Source organism: Suricata suricatta, chromosome 7, assembly GCF_006229205.1.
Source record: "Suricata suricatta isolate VVHF042 chromosome 7, meerkat_22Aug2017_6uvM2_HiC, whole genome shotgun sequence".
Classification (NCBI taxonomy): Eukaryota; Metazoa; Chordata; class Mammalia; order Carnivora; family Herpestidae; genus Suricata; species Suricata suricatta.
This window is the reverse complement of record NC_043706.1, coordinates 53,972,559-53,987,998: the sequence shown is the minus strand read 5'-3', so window position 1 is coordinate 53,987,998 and position 15,440 is coordinate 53,972,559. Positions and strand designations below refer to the sequence as shown.

Genomic DNA, 15,440 nt, shown 5'->3' with positions numbered 1-15,440 from the left:
GCACTGTCTTGGGTACTAATGGAGCTGGAGAGCTGCGTGAGGGCCTCCCAGCTGGTGTGAGGGCCGGAGAGAAGGCTGAGGAGGCAGAGCATGAGCAATTTGTTCTGTCGGGTGATCGTTCCTTTCTTTTCAACCTCCACGAATAAGTCCAAAATCCTCCCTGTGTGTCTTCTATTCTCGATGTAAGAAAAAAATTAAAACCACACTCATTCGCTATAAGTCATAGGGTTGTGTGTCATAGGGAGAAGGAGATTTTGGTGCAGTGTTCTCATTGTTCTTCCCCTGGTAGCAGCCCTAGATGTGCCTACATCAAAATAAAAACCAGGGTCCTCTGCTGTGATTTCAGCCCATGTTATAACTTCTGTTACATGGCAGTCTTTTTTATTAAATAGCGTAGCTGGAATGTATGCGTATGCAGAGTAATAAATAACTAGCCAGAAGAGTAACTGGAACCCACCACTCATATATGCATCTGCTCTGTGCCGTACAGAGCACCAGCTGGTGTCCAGTCCGCTTGGTCAGACCTCCAATCTGATTGGTTGGGGCCTGAGTCATTCTGGCTGTTCAGTGTTGTACCACTTCCATGTTGGTGAAATCCTAGTAGAAACACAATGTAACAGATTTTCACAAATAGGCAAATTAAGTCAATTAAGCTTAGAGATTAGGTGGATTTCTTAGCCAAGCGATTGGGGCATTTACCCAAGCCAGATGGTTGCACTGCACCAAAACCTCTTCTGATCACAGTTACAGCTGATGGCACTGTGACTTTAGAATTCCCAGTGCTCTGCTTGTCATCATGCTGAAATTCATCACTGTCTCTTTCCTGGACCATGTGTCCCACATCTGTAGAGAGAATGGAACATAATATAACCCATCTCACCCACCTTCCTCCATCACATACGTAGAGTTGCCTGCATGCAAAATGTCACTGTGCACTTCTGGATGTTACAGAGTCTTATCTAGTCCACTACTTTAGTTTATGTTGAAGAAATTAAGGTCCAGAGAATGAAAGACTGAAATAAACTGGTAATGCTGGTCACACGTTTCCTGACTTTTCTTGCAGTACTTTTTCTAATAGACATGACAAAAAGAGCAGGGAAATCACAAATGCACTTGCTCGTGTATCTTCCAATTAACTAGACTAATCACCGGCACCCATGTTGAGCTTCAAACTTTTCTAAAATTTACCAGGAGCAGATCGAGAGGATGACATATGAAAATGTTTGAGTCCTCACACTAACCAGATTTACCAGTGAAATTTATGGGCCCAAATTTCTCCTGTGATTGTGTCTTCCCTTATCAGAAACCTGAAAGCCTTATAGAAGTCACACAAACACACACACGGGTATGTGTAGGTAAGATACACACAGGTACATATCCTCTGTATTTTATGTTTTTAGTTACTGACAAAGAAACCAAAAGCAAAATATAAACAAAAGGGGGACTCTGGTCTTCCTTGTCAAAATAATTCCTTCTTAGAAACAAGGTTTATAGAAACCATGTAAGAATATGCATTTCTCTTGTTCTCTCTTATTTCTTTTTTAAACTCTACCCAGCAGTGCAGCGTTACAGTTGTAAAGAAAGGAGTGTAGTGTACTGTCATGTAGAAAACATACTCATGAGGTAGGAAAAGGTTTAGGAGATATCTGTATGGATTTAGTAAGTAAAAAGTACCTATTGATTAAGCCCGGAACAGACTCCTATGTTTGAAACCAGATTTTTACCAAACATATCTATTTTGCTTTACATTTCCAAATGTAATAGTTTAAGCAATAAACTACAGTATGGAATTACATTACACACATAAAGCTCTAAATATAATGAAACAAAAAATATTTTATATCTAGGTCACATTTAAGATTTTCTTTTACATCAGAAAATAGTCTTAAAATTTAGACAACAGAATATGATAGTTTTCATTTGTAATTTAGGCGACAGATAACCAGCCCAAACAAATCTACCGAATCCTCTTCCTTCCAGAAAACAATCTCCATTAAAATTTCTTCCAAAACAGTAAGTTTCATCCAGTTATAGCCCCCTTTTTTCTATTCTAAGCTCCTTACAGGGCTTAATATAACACCATATTTCCTCATAACACCACATCTTCAGCTTTCATTTCTAAAGCTGTCTTAAACCTTGCTTCTCCCTATTGACCTATTAGTTCAAGAGTCTCCAGTTATTTCCATTCAAACAGTACATCTTTTCCTAAATTTGTGCATCTAAACCTTTCAACAACATCTCTCAAGTTAGGATGTCTCCCAATTTGCCTATTTCTATTTAGTTGAACCCCAAAAACATAAGTCATTTTTTTATTCTTTCTTTGCTTTTGTTTCAAATGCTAAACTCAGGTTACTTTTCATAAAATCCTAGCTTTATCGTGTCACTCTTTTGTTAAGAAATATCAACCTATCTCTTCCTATTACCTAAAATATAAAATCTCAACTTCTTAATTTTACATACATGAGAAGATGAAGACCTGTAATTTCACAAGCTTATTGTTAACTGAGTTTCATTTTCAAATGAGATTTTGACCAAGAATAAACACAAAATAAATCAAAAAGCAAGAGAAAAAAAATCTTAAATTGATATAGCCAATACAGTTAACAGCAACTTTAATATATATTAAATGTATTCTTCCTATATTAAAATATAAATTATATAATTCTTATATATAATTCATATGCTTAAAATATTAAAATATATTGTGCTTCTTGATTCAGTTATACCTAATATTTATCGAATGCCCATTCTACATGAAGTTAATTTCCATAGGAAGAGGCATGAAGGATATGAATGGTGATTATTTTTAATGAGTGTCTATTGCATGTTAGGGCTTTTACATACATAATCTCACAACAATAATGAAAAGTCAGAGGTTTAATTCTTGTTTTTCCATTAAGGAATTTGGGATCAAAGAATTAGATAAATCTGCCAGTCACTTGTCTGATACAAAAGCCAGACAGATCTGCCTTCAAACCTAATACCTTGTTGGATATAAAGACGTAAAGGCAAAGCTCCTGGCTTTAAAAGGGCAATCGGTAACACACTTGCACAAGAAACAAAGCTTACAGGTTCAGGGCAGAGTGTAGTATGTGAGGGTGGACTCAGGACTTCATTGTTAGATACATACTGATATTTTCCTACCTACCTCTCAAACAGTGTAAAGTAGTTATGACACCTGCTGGAAATTCCATTAAACTAAACATATCTTTAATATTTTGTATTTACTTTGCTTCCATTCAGGTCAAAGAATTAATCAGTCCTAATGCTATCTGATAGAATGCAAATATAGACATTTACAGGAAAAGCAACCAATAATCTTCAACTTTATAGTAGTCACGGTAGAAAAGACTGGAGCAGTTATACACATATTGGAGTTCTTTGGGAGTCTAGGATACGAAAAGTAGCCAGAAAACCCAACAATGATAATAATAATTATTAGAATCATAATGATATGGATAATGAAAACAACTAATATAATTAAGTCATTACTATGAGCCAGACACTTTGCAAAGTTATTTACCTTCAACATTTAATCTTTGCCACAACGTTATGATGTTGGTATTTTTTCCATTTTACAGTTGAAGAAACTAAGGTTTAAAAAGGCTAAGCACCCAAATTAAGCAGCAGAGCTGGGGTATACAAGTAAGGTTGCAAGGGCAGAGCCCATAGTCTCCACGCTGTAAGTACAGTGCCAAATGGCAGGTGTTTCCCTAAGTGCTACATGTAGACTCAAGTTACCTTCCTGGCACTTCTGTGAAAAAAAGGGCTATTACTTTCTTAGGTAGAAAAGATTACGTGTAGGGAGAAGTGCAGGGAATGATTTAGGAGCTGAGCCCACATCATGCAGGTAATGAGCTGCAGGAGCTGGGATTTCTAACCAGACAGCCTGGCTCTAGCCCACCCTGTTCTGCTGTGTACGGGGAAGCTGCAAAAATATCATTTGGATAGCTCATTGCAAATGATGTCAGTAGAAAAGAAATGTGTGGGATATTTCAAGGAACCACCTAGTAAATCTTCTGGGTCTATAGTGAACAAATAAAAACAAAGACTTGGTCGAGAAGGGAGCCTGATAAATGAGTTGGGGGCAAAGTGATAAATGAGTTGTGGAAAAAAATGATTGGAAGAGAATTTAATTGTAAGTTGATGGTTAGTGAGGACTGGCTGAATGTAACAGACATCCAAGGATGAATGTAACTGTGCACATCAGCAGAGACTGAGGCGAATAGACGCCAAAGACAGGAAACACCATTGAAAGCCTATGTAATCATTTCCGTAGGAGTGGGGTGGGTAAGAGGGGAAAGTATGGGAGGCATGACAGGAGATCTAGTACATTAAGTATACTGAACTAATTTCAGAATTCTGATCACTGTGCAAAAGGCTTTAGGTAATTGAAAAATAGAATATTATTAAGTACTATTTATTTTTGGCTTAAATATCAATTCAACCTTACAGAATGGTTATAATAAGTTAGTTAACACTTCCATCCTCTCACATAATTGCATTTGTTTTGCGTGTGTGACAGTAACATTTAAAATCCACTCTCTTCACTTTCAAGGATATAATAAGTATTATTAATTATAGTCACCATGCTGTACATTGGATCCCCAGATCTTGTTTATCTTATAGGTAGGACTTTGTACCCTTTGACCAACATCGCCCCATTTCCCCCACCCTCTCAACATTATTTTCCTAATCACACACCTTTTTCCTATAAATGTTCTCTGACTTATCTATATTGTGAAAAGAGCTTCAGTTAGGAAACATTTTAGACAATTGTTTATGAAATCCACAATCTTTAAATGAGATTAAAAAAGATTTAGAGAAAATATTTATTTTTTCTAAAAATAATACAGTCATATCATGACTATGGATGTTTTTCAGCCAAATGCTTGAACCACTTTCTAAAGAAATGTTTTAAACATAATATAACACAGTGGTTTTTACACTATTTTTTTAGAAGCATCCATCTGTCAAAGGCAATTTTAGCCCTTGCTCCAGTTACATAACAGTGAGGAAAAAGTGCTTTGTTTTGTTTTGCTTGGTAGTTTTATATTTATGATCTCAGAAGTGACTTCTCTGTTTGCAGGACCTGAGCAGTCCTGTCAGGGGAGCAGTGGAGGTCTGAAGAGCTGTGAGCCCCTGAGGGAGCTAATGGGGGTGGAGTGGGGGCCGTAAGTCAGAGAGGGAGGCACAAATGTACTGCAGGTGAGACAGAGGGAAGAAAAACCAGGGCTTTCCAATTACTAACTAAAAAGATTCTCTTCCTCTTGCATATAGCCTCCACTAAATTTTCTATTTGCCTTCCTAGGAGAGTATTTTGAACATGTTGCATAGGAATGGTGGAATTGTCATTCTCCCAATATATATTCTGGTCATTTCCATCTCTTCTTGTTTGCTGCCTTTTGCCCCATTCCTTCCAGTCAGACAGACCGGAATCACGACTTGCAGAGGGTACATGACACTGCTAGTCCAGGGCAAGGATCGGCAGACCTTCCCTGTAGTGAATCTGAGAGTAAACATTTCCGGCTTTGCGGGATATTCAGTCTGTGTCAGAACTGCACAACTTTGCCATTGTAGCACAAAAGCGCCGTACACAATACACAAATGAATGGGAACGACAATGTCCCAGTGGAGCTTTATTCAGAAAAAACAGGTGACAGGGCCATCTTTAGTCCAGAGGGCATAGTTTGCCAACCCCTGACCTTACGTGTAGCACCCACTGTATTTTGTATTTACCTCCTGATGGATTTCAGAATAAAATTTACACAGAACATATTTCTTGCAATGATAGCAAAAAGAAGACCCTGGAATTTTAGCTGATGTGAATTACCTGAGGCCTCTCCTTTTCTCATAGGAGCTGAATGTCAAAGAGGAGGGCTAAAACATTGCATAAAATCATATCAAATTCACTCCTTCACTAACTGCCAGAGATGGTGATGGCATAGAATTATTTTCATCTCCAGCCCCTCCCGCCCTTTTAATTTAAAGATACAGATGTGGTGTAGCACACTGCCAAACTGCTTACTAAAACAGCTGAATACCATTAAGGAAAAAAAAAATCTCATTTGTAGCAGAGCTTCTGAAGGCTGGGTGACGGAGGCTCCGTGCAGGTGAGTGTCTCGCCAAATGATAAATGAGCTTGGATCGCCATAATTTTTAGAAGAATGTAGGTACAGTAATACCAATATTCTATAGAGCTACCTACTTCTGATGATAAATTCTCCTGTGTCACCTCACTGGTAGTGCTATGTCCCTGCCATTTGTAATAATCTAGTATTGTAAGCTGCTGTCAGATAAATATTCACACAAGTGTACGACTTGTTTTCTTCTGAAAGAACCTGTTAGCTATCGTGCTTCAGACAGACTCAAATTTAATGCATCCTTTAAAAAATGTATTTGGCAGTAAAAATGTTGTGAAAATTGATCTTGTTATAAAATTTAGCACCTTAGATTTGACATTAAGGCCACGTAGAGACTTCAGCAATCAGTAAGGCAGAGAGGGAACAACTGAATTTCAAGGTAATGGTTCAGAGGCCATAAAGTGAGAAATTGGAACAGGTTATAAAACCCAATTCTTCAAGTTGGTCATTTATTTGTCAACCACTCCAGCTCGAGGATACTCCACATATACAAATAAATAAATAATGCTTGCTCTCTGGCATTTTTCTTTAATCTGAGAACAAACCCAACTCTTTTAAGATTGCCTCAACATCACGGAGAAGCAGTAGGAAAAATCAGAACCCAAGCAGCAAATGACAAAAAAACAAACCAACCACAAATGACAAAAAAAATTAATCTAATAAAAAAATACAAGAAGTGGGTACTTTTAAATTTGCAGAGTTGTAACCAAAATGCTAGTTTGACTTCAGATAAAGTGATAGAAAATTAAACATTATGGGCACGGAGAGTAAAGTAATTACAAGTTGATAAGAGAAGGTGAAAAGTCATAATTGTCCCTGATACCCATTAGCAGCTTGATTTTAATGGCATATGTTACAGTCATGACACAATTCCATAGAAGAATAGATTAATCCAGCATGGAAATGTGGGAAGTTCCTTGTTCAAGGCTCCCTCTGGTTTGTGAAGGACAGGGGGTTACAAAGATGTAATTTCAACCCGTTTCTTAGAGTTACACCTGCCTCAGTCCTGACAAAGTATGAATTGTACAGTTTATGAAGAGTGCCACCTTCAGGCAAGAGTGGATGGAGTCTGAGTAAAACAGATTGGAAGGACTTCATTTATTGCCACCTGTAATATGTGTATATTATAAGGTGTTCTTGTTTACCCTGGAACTTGATTTTTATAGACAAGCTTGACATCCTGCTTTCTCTTCTAAACCCTACCTTCAGCCTGACTTATCCCAGAACATTACATGGGTTTTCGCATTTTCACACCTCCTTGCTTTTACTCTGTAATTCTTTTCATCTTTCAAACACACACACACACACACACACACACACACACACACACACACACACACATTTTAATATGTGACAGGTGTGCTCAACCTTTCAGCTCCCCAACTCAGACTTCAAACCACCATTCCCTGAACGACTTAAAAAGTGATGTTTGGTTCAGTCTACCTTTAATGTAGTTAATTACATATTTGCTGTTTCTTTTGCTAGATCATATACGCTACTGAGGGCAATATCAGTCTTCTTCTTGTTTATTTTCTGCACTACTTTGCAAATAATAAGTGGTCAATAAAAGTCAGGTAAGCAAATGACTTTTATCAGTCTGGCCAGACAGCTAAAAAGAGATGTGGAACCCCTTCCAGGGGACAGAAGGATATAAGAAATCCCAGGAGGTTTTTAAATCATGGCATCAGTTCTGACTAGACTCCCAGACTAGCACAGGATGGGTGTATGGGAAGGGGAGGCTGTGCCATATTCATCTAGGCTAAACTCCACCTGGTTTTCGCATTTGCTGAGAACTCTTTGACTCTCGTCACTGAGATCTTTCCGACAAATCTGGGTGAGGTGCTCATCCCGCCACCTATGTTGAGCTGTGTATCCGTGTACCGCGCCCCATTGTGGTGGAGACATTAAAAAGAGGCACCTGAGCAAATGTGGATTGACTAGTTAGTGACTAGGTAAATAAAGTATTTGCTTAGCAGTAATTACTAGTTTTGGTGGAGAAGCAGGGGGAAAGTATGCACATTTAGGTAGGAGGGCGCTCAGTGACATCAGTTCTTTTTTTTTTTAATGTTTTATTTATTTATTTTTTAATACAGAGAGAGACAGAGCATGAGAGGGGGAGGGGCAGAGAGAGAAGGAGACACAGAACCGGAAGCAGGCTCCAGGCTCTGAGCTAGCTGTCAGCACAGAGCCTGACGCGGGGCTCGAACCCACGAACGTGAGATCTGACCTGAGCTGAAGCTGGAGGCTTAACCGACTGAGCCACCCAGGTGCCCCCATCAGTTCTTGATCTAAATTAGAGACTACTTTTGTACTTGTTCTGCTATTTTCTTTTATCAGTATGAATTTTATACAATATTTTCAAATATTCAAAATGAGGCACCTTGTGAAAAAGGGTGTCAATTATTAGATTTCTTAGGGAAAATAATTCTCAGCATTTATTTTTGAAGACATTTATTATTAAAGTTATTTATTATGCATGTGTGTAATGAATGATAGTTACTATTTCTTATGTGAAAATTGCCCTACAAATGGATTAATTCCTCTGGTACGTAACATAAAAGCAACATTATATAATCAAAGGCAAGTTTCAAAAATTAAAAATTCAATAATCTCACTATCTTAACAGTTTTGTTCATTATTCTTTATTGCTGTGAAAAGTTTCATGCATATGAGAGTTTATTTCATTAATGTGTACAGTTAGTAATATTCATAAAATAACAATTCATAAAACTCAGAGATTAACAACTAAGATGTCACCGGTCTCAAGCCTCCCGTACATCTCTTTCCAACCATCTCTCCTTAGTCGTTTCTCAGATATAATATCGTGAGCTGAATAATCTTCACCTTGCTTTCATCACCTAAACATGCAGCTCAGAATCACTTATATTTGTATTGTTTAGTTTTATTTCTTTTAAACTTCATAATAAGGGACTCGGACTTTGCACATTCTTAATTTTAAGATTTATTCATATTAATGCGGGTAGCTGTACCTTATTCACTATAACTAATAAATATACCAGAATTTTAAAAATCTGTTTTGTTGTGTATAAACATTTGGATAGTCTCTCTCTCACTTTCCCACTCACCTTTTATTTTTTTCTTTTATGAACAACGCTGCCATGAACATTGTGCTTGCTTACTGGTGCTGGTCCGTAGGGAATGAGAATGTTCAACATTTTGAGATCAATTATTTTTCTAAGCAGGAACTACATTAAATTACCTGATATGGTATGATAGTCCCTGTTACTCCACATTCTTACCAACAAATCAAATAGGAAATCAACTTTCATTGTGGTTTTGATTTTAATTTTTATGATTGCTAATGAGATGTGTTATATTTTTACATATTTATTGGCTATTGCTATCTTCTCTGTTGGGATATGCTTGCATGATTTATTCCTGTTCTTCTACTGGGCTATCTTCTGCATTTATTTGTAAGAGTTCTTTATATATTCTAAATACTAACCCTTCGTCATTTATATTTGTTTTTTAAATCATCCATTGGTTTGTGGTTCATCTTGCATTCTTTTTTGATGTTTAGTGAATATAGGTTATTCACTAAATGTGGTAGAACTTACCTGTTTTCCTTTCCTCAAATGTGATTTTTGTGTTTTAACTAAGAGATCCTTTTCTATTATGAGGTAATAAAAATCCTTCCAGAAGTTTTCTTTTATAAAAGTGTTATCTTTTCCTTCCACATTAATTGGCAAGGAACAGATTTTGTGAATGGTATGTGAAGAGACTTCGGCTTCATTTTTTTAACCCCTTCATGGTTTACCAATTAAATCAGTGCAGTGCATTGAGTATCCGATTTTCGGCACCTAAGTGTGCAATACTAGTTCTTTTATATATTAGGCTTTTATATGTATGTAAATCACTTCCAAACTCTCTGGTCTCTAGTTTTTCCTTCTGCAAGCCTATGTAACACCAGCTTATCTTTCAAAGTTTTTGAATTAAATTCTGATATGTAATCATGCAAGGCCTCTGTTTCCTCTTCTTCCTCAGGACCTTCTTGGATTCCTTGGTCCTTTTATCTTCATATAAATTAACTTGATATATTGTTTGGGGAGGAATTGATATCTTCATGAGACTGAGTACCCTATTGTGTACATGGCAAATCTCTCTATTTAACTCTTCCTTGATTCCCTTTTAAAAGTTTCATGCTTTTCCTATAGAAATCTTTCACATCTTTTAGGCTTGGGTATCTTACATTTTATTGTTGCTTTAATACATGATACATTTTTTAAAGTATTAATCTAATTATTCTACATGTTTAATTTTGTTGTATAGCAGTTAATTAAATCATGTGTATTATCATCTCCAGCAATATTATGAAACTTCTTACTAATTCTAATAATTTAGAATTATTAGAAGTCTGAAGATTCTTTGGACCTATAGATTTGGACCTGCATGCATTACATTTAACCTAATAAAACATACAGCCTGTCAGTGTTTTAAGTCTCCTCTTGATAGCACAGTGAATGCAGAATGAATTTGTTCTAGTGTTTCTCTCAAATAGTATGCTATTATCTGATAATTTTTTAGTTTACTTCTGAATTTAGAGATTGAATTTATTGTTCCATATACTTTTTTAAAAATACTTATCCACTTATTTCTTATTTCCTGACTTAATTGTGTTTTCTTGCTCTAAAACCTTCTTTGGATAAATGTTTTTTCCTATCTACAATACATTCTTTAGAGGCTCATTTTGCCAGTCTCTTAATATTATTTCTCTCTGTTTTTATCTGTCTAAAATGTCTTTATTTTGTTCTTATTCACTGAAAGATGCTTTCACTGGATATGGAATTTGGAATCATCATATATATTCTCTGATTACATTGAAGATGTTCAGCCTGCTTCTACAACTGTCACTGCTTATGGGGAATCTGGGTCTCTGCTTTTAGGACCTTCTCCCCATCTTTGATGTACTGCAGTTTTTACTATGAACTGTCTAAATGTGGGTTCATTTTTATTTATTCTGTGAATTTTTAAGCTTTGCTAAATTTGTAAGCTAGCATTTTTCAACAATTCTGGAAAGCTTTTCTAATTTCAAAAATTTCCTCTTCTCATCCATTCCATTATGTCATTCTCAACCATTGATTATAATAGATTAAACTTTCTCATTTTCTTCTTTGTGTGTCTTAAATGCTGTCCCTAAGTCCTTTCATTTGCAGTAATCTGTGTAATTTCTCAGATCTTTTTTCCAGTATATTTTATTTAATCTGATATTTGGTTTAGTTTAATTATTATAACCTTAACTTATAAAAGTTCTAGATCTTAATTCAGTCAAATTCTATTACTGCCTGCTCATTCTATTTAATTACCCTCTTTCCATTTATGCAAACATATTAAATACACATGCATCCTTGCTGTCATTCTGATACATGCAGTCTTTCTGAATGTTATTTTATACTTTTACGTTCATGTTGATACATACTAATGATGGCTGATTTTCTCATGTGTTTAATGAAAGCATGAGCTCTGAATTTTTGGAATGACCTACACTTAAAGTCCAAAGGTATACAGATTCATAATTCCCAGGATGGGGGGTGGGGGGGCCACTACCAAGCAAGACTCATTAACCAAATTTTCAGCTTGAGGGTCTTTGGGCCAGTTGGCATTATGAATATAGGTCTAATCCCATATGAATGAGAAACATTTCTTTTTTTCAGTTTCTTTCAGACATGACACCCTTTCAGGAAGGTATTTCCATTGGTTTGTTTTGTTTTCTGCTGGATGGCTGTTCCTACTTACCTACTAATATATCATCCTAAAAGGCAATTCCTTTTAGGGATTTTTTAACCTGACATTTACCTTTCTAGTTAGTGGTAAAGGTAATATTTCCTGCCCCAGACATATATGCAGCCTATTCAAATCAAACATTAGGCCTCATGCCTGTAAGTAGATATTCTAAGAAACTTGGGCCACACAGGTTTTTTTTAACTTTTCTAGAATCACACTTTATTTTATATCTGCTCATTTATACAATTAAAAACATATATCTTAGAATATATATTTATCCTTCTTGCTTAGGTCTAATATATTAAAAACATTTTCACTTAATTTTTTACCCATGGTCTTTCTGGGAGTAACTTTTATTTTTTCCCTTTTTTACATCTTTATCCACATCTAGACATAATTTTAAATGTATAAATTACAATATATGTGCATCTAGATAGTAAGCTGTATACTTAATTATAAAGATTATAGCACTTATATGGGTTCCCAGAGAATGTGGCAAATATACAACGCTATGTAGGAACTAGCTATTATATATAACATTATAAAGTTAGTACTTTAGAAAAGATACATTTTGAACATGAAAACTTTATCCCAGATTTTTATAAGCAATGATTTTATTATTTTCAGACAAAATATAATTATGAAATTTTTATTTCTTTGTAGACTTCAGTAAAAGGAAAGATTTTGACCTTTAGGAAGCTCCTGTGGCCAACCCGTTGTAAAAGTGGCACAGTAAGATAGGAAGCGACTGGTTTTTTTTCCCTAAATTTATTGAGAAATAATTGAGTTTTTTAATCTAATTTTACTGAGAAATAATTGACCTATATCACTGTATTGGTCTAAGTCAAAAAGCATGATAATTTGACTTAAATTTATTGTAAAATTATTGCCACAATAGGTTCAGCTAACATCCATCATCATATATATATACAATAAAAAAGTCAAGAAAAAATATAAAAACAATTCCTTGTGATGAGAACTCTTAGGATTTACCCTGTTAACAATTTAGCCCTAATCTTCTTGTCATACGTGACATCCCTGTGCATATTTATGTCATAACTGGAAGTTTGTACCTTTTGAACACCTTCCTCTGGTCCCCTCCACCTCCTGCCACGGTGACCACAAGTCTGATCTCTTTTTCTATGAATTGTTTGTTGAGACCGCATATACAAGCATGTACAAGTGAGATCATACAATATTTGTCTTTCTTTCTGACACTTAACATAATACCTTCAAGGTCCATCCATGTTGTCACAAATGGTACAATTTCCTCATTTTTTTATACTGAGAAATAGTCCATTGTATATATATCACAGCCCCTTTATCCACTGATCCATCAGTTGACATTTAGGTTGTGTCCCTGTCATGGCTAATTGTAAATGACCCTCCTATGAGCATGAGAGTGCAGATATTTTTTTAAGTTTCATTTCCTTTGTAAATATTAGAAGTGGAATTGCTGGATCATATGGTAGTTTTGTTCTGATTTTTTGAGATCCTCCATACTGTTTTCCATTGTGACTGTACAAATTTACAGTCCTACCAGTAATGCACAAGGGTTCCCTTTTCTCCATATTCATGCCAGCATTTGTTATCTCTGCTCTTTTTCATGATGGCCATTAAGCAGGTGTGAGGTGGTATCATGTTTTGGCATTAATTTGCTTTTCCCTAAGACAAGTGATGTTGAGCATCTTTTCATATACCTGTTTGCCTTTTTTTTAACTTTTTATTTATTTTTGAGAGACAGAAAGAGACAGATCATGAGCAGGGGAGGAGCAGAGAGAGAGGGACACACAGAATAGCAAGCAGGCTCCAGGCTCTGAGCATCAGCACTGAGCCTGATGCAGGGCTTGAACCCATGAACTGTGAGATCATGACCTGGGCCAAAGTCGGACACTCTACCAACTGAGCCACTCAGGTGCCCCTACCTGTTTACCTTTTGTATATCTTATTTATAAAATGTCCATTCAGGTCCTTTGCCTATTTTTAATTGGGTTATTATGTTTATTGTTATTGCTATGAGTTGTATGAGTTCTTTATATATTTTGGTATCAATTCCTGATCAGTTGTGGTTTGCAAATATTTTTCCTCTGAAAGAGATGGTCTTGATATCACTTATTTTCATAAATTAAATATTGTAAGTGCATGCCTTTCCATAAAATTTCAAGTGATTACATTTTGATAAGGGTCAAAAATCAAAATTTGAAGTTCAAAGTCATAGCATAGGTATTAAAGGTATAATATAGCAAAGAATATTTAAAAATAACAAATGATCTATATTATGTGAGATTCTAAATTACTTAGCTGACAGAAGTAGAAAATTAGAGATAAAAATTCAATATCAAGGAATATATTCCTTCATGAGTAAATTTAGCCTTTTCAGATCATAAACAGAATCTTGGATGACATTATATTGTTTTCTTGTTGTATTAATTGCAAGGAAATTTCTTATAAATACAATATTAAATCTATCAGATACAAATGGGTGTTACGGGAATTATAGAAGAAGGAGTAGGGATACATACTTCTGAAATGCTCAGTGGTTGTGTCCAAAATAGAAAATACAGTTCAATAGCTCCGGTTATTTGACAATACAGCTAATTTAAACCCATGCCCTGATTCCAATCTTGAATGCATTTAATTCTTTACGGTAAGTCCCCGTTACTCGACTTATGAGTATTTGGTGACTCTGGCGTTTTTCAGATGTTGTACAATTATAACATAGCATGATGTATGATATGATATAATATGAGATAATGCATCATAATATGATATAATACAAACTTTAAATTAGCAAGTTGAATAAGTTTTGCCATATACACAGATTTATATTGTTAGTGAAAAATCCACATCATGTTGTAGTCTATCTTTTGACGGAGGAGGTTATTGGAGACTAAGAATTTCAAAGTACTACAGAGAGCAGAAGTGGCCACACATGATTTAGCATCACTTTGGCATCACCCTACTTGAGGTTTATGAGAGCATGCTGTTCGATCAGTTCCTAACGCTTCAAGGGAAGCTCTGTGTGTGTGGTGGTGTGTGTATATAAGCTTCTGGGGTTCACTCTGGGAACAATATCTGTATCTTACCAACACGGGCTTTTTCTTCAAGATGCTGTGAGAATTTCAATAGTTATTTTTCAAATATGTAATAAATTGCTATATCTTTCATTATCCATGGAAAGATTGATTATAGATTCTTTCAGAATTCAGACAAGATTATTTTGAAAGGACATGCAAAGAAAATAAGGTGTAATGACGGCCTTTTTTATTTTATTTTTATTTCTTCACAATACTCCCTTATTCCTCACATGAATGCTAATTGATTATTTGTGACAATTTTTAAGCTATAGCTATAATTAAGTTGATGGCTATACTAAAAAAGAATAGCATGAAATGTCACAGAAATTCAAGTGAAAGGTCTAAGCATTCTTTTAACCTATATAGTGAAAGTTACAATTTAAAATTCTTTTTACTCAATTCACATAGTCATTTTACTATATAAGTTAAAAGAATGAGTATGCTATTATACCCAAGCTTTCTCTGGCATACATTTTCC

At 35.4% G+C, this 15,440-nt stretch overlaps 1 protein-coding gene across 1 annotated transcript in view; it reads left to right on the top strand.

The window, feature by feature from the left end:
* KHDRBS2 (KH RNA binding domain containing, signal transduction associated 2) overlaps positions 1-15,440 on the top strand; it is a 543,955-nt gene that overhangs the window by 368,413 nt on the left and 160,102 nt on the right. The window lies entirely within an intron of this gene.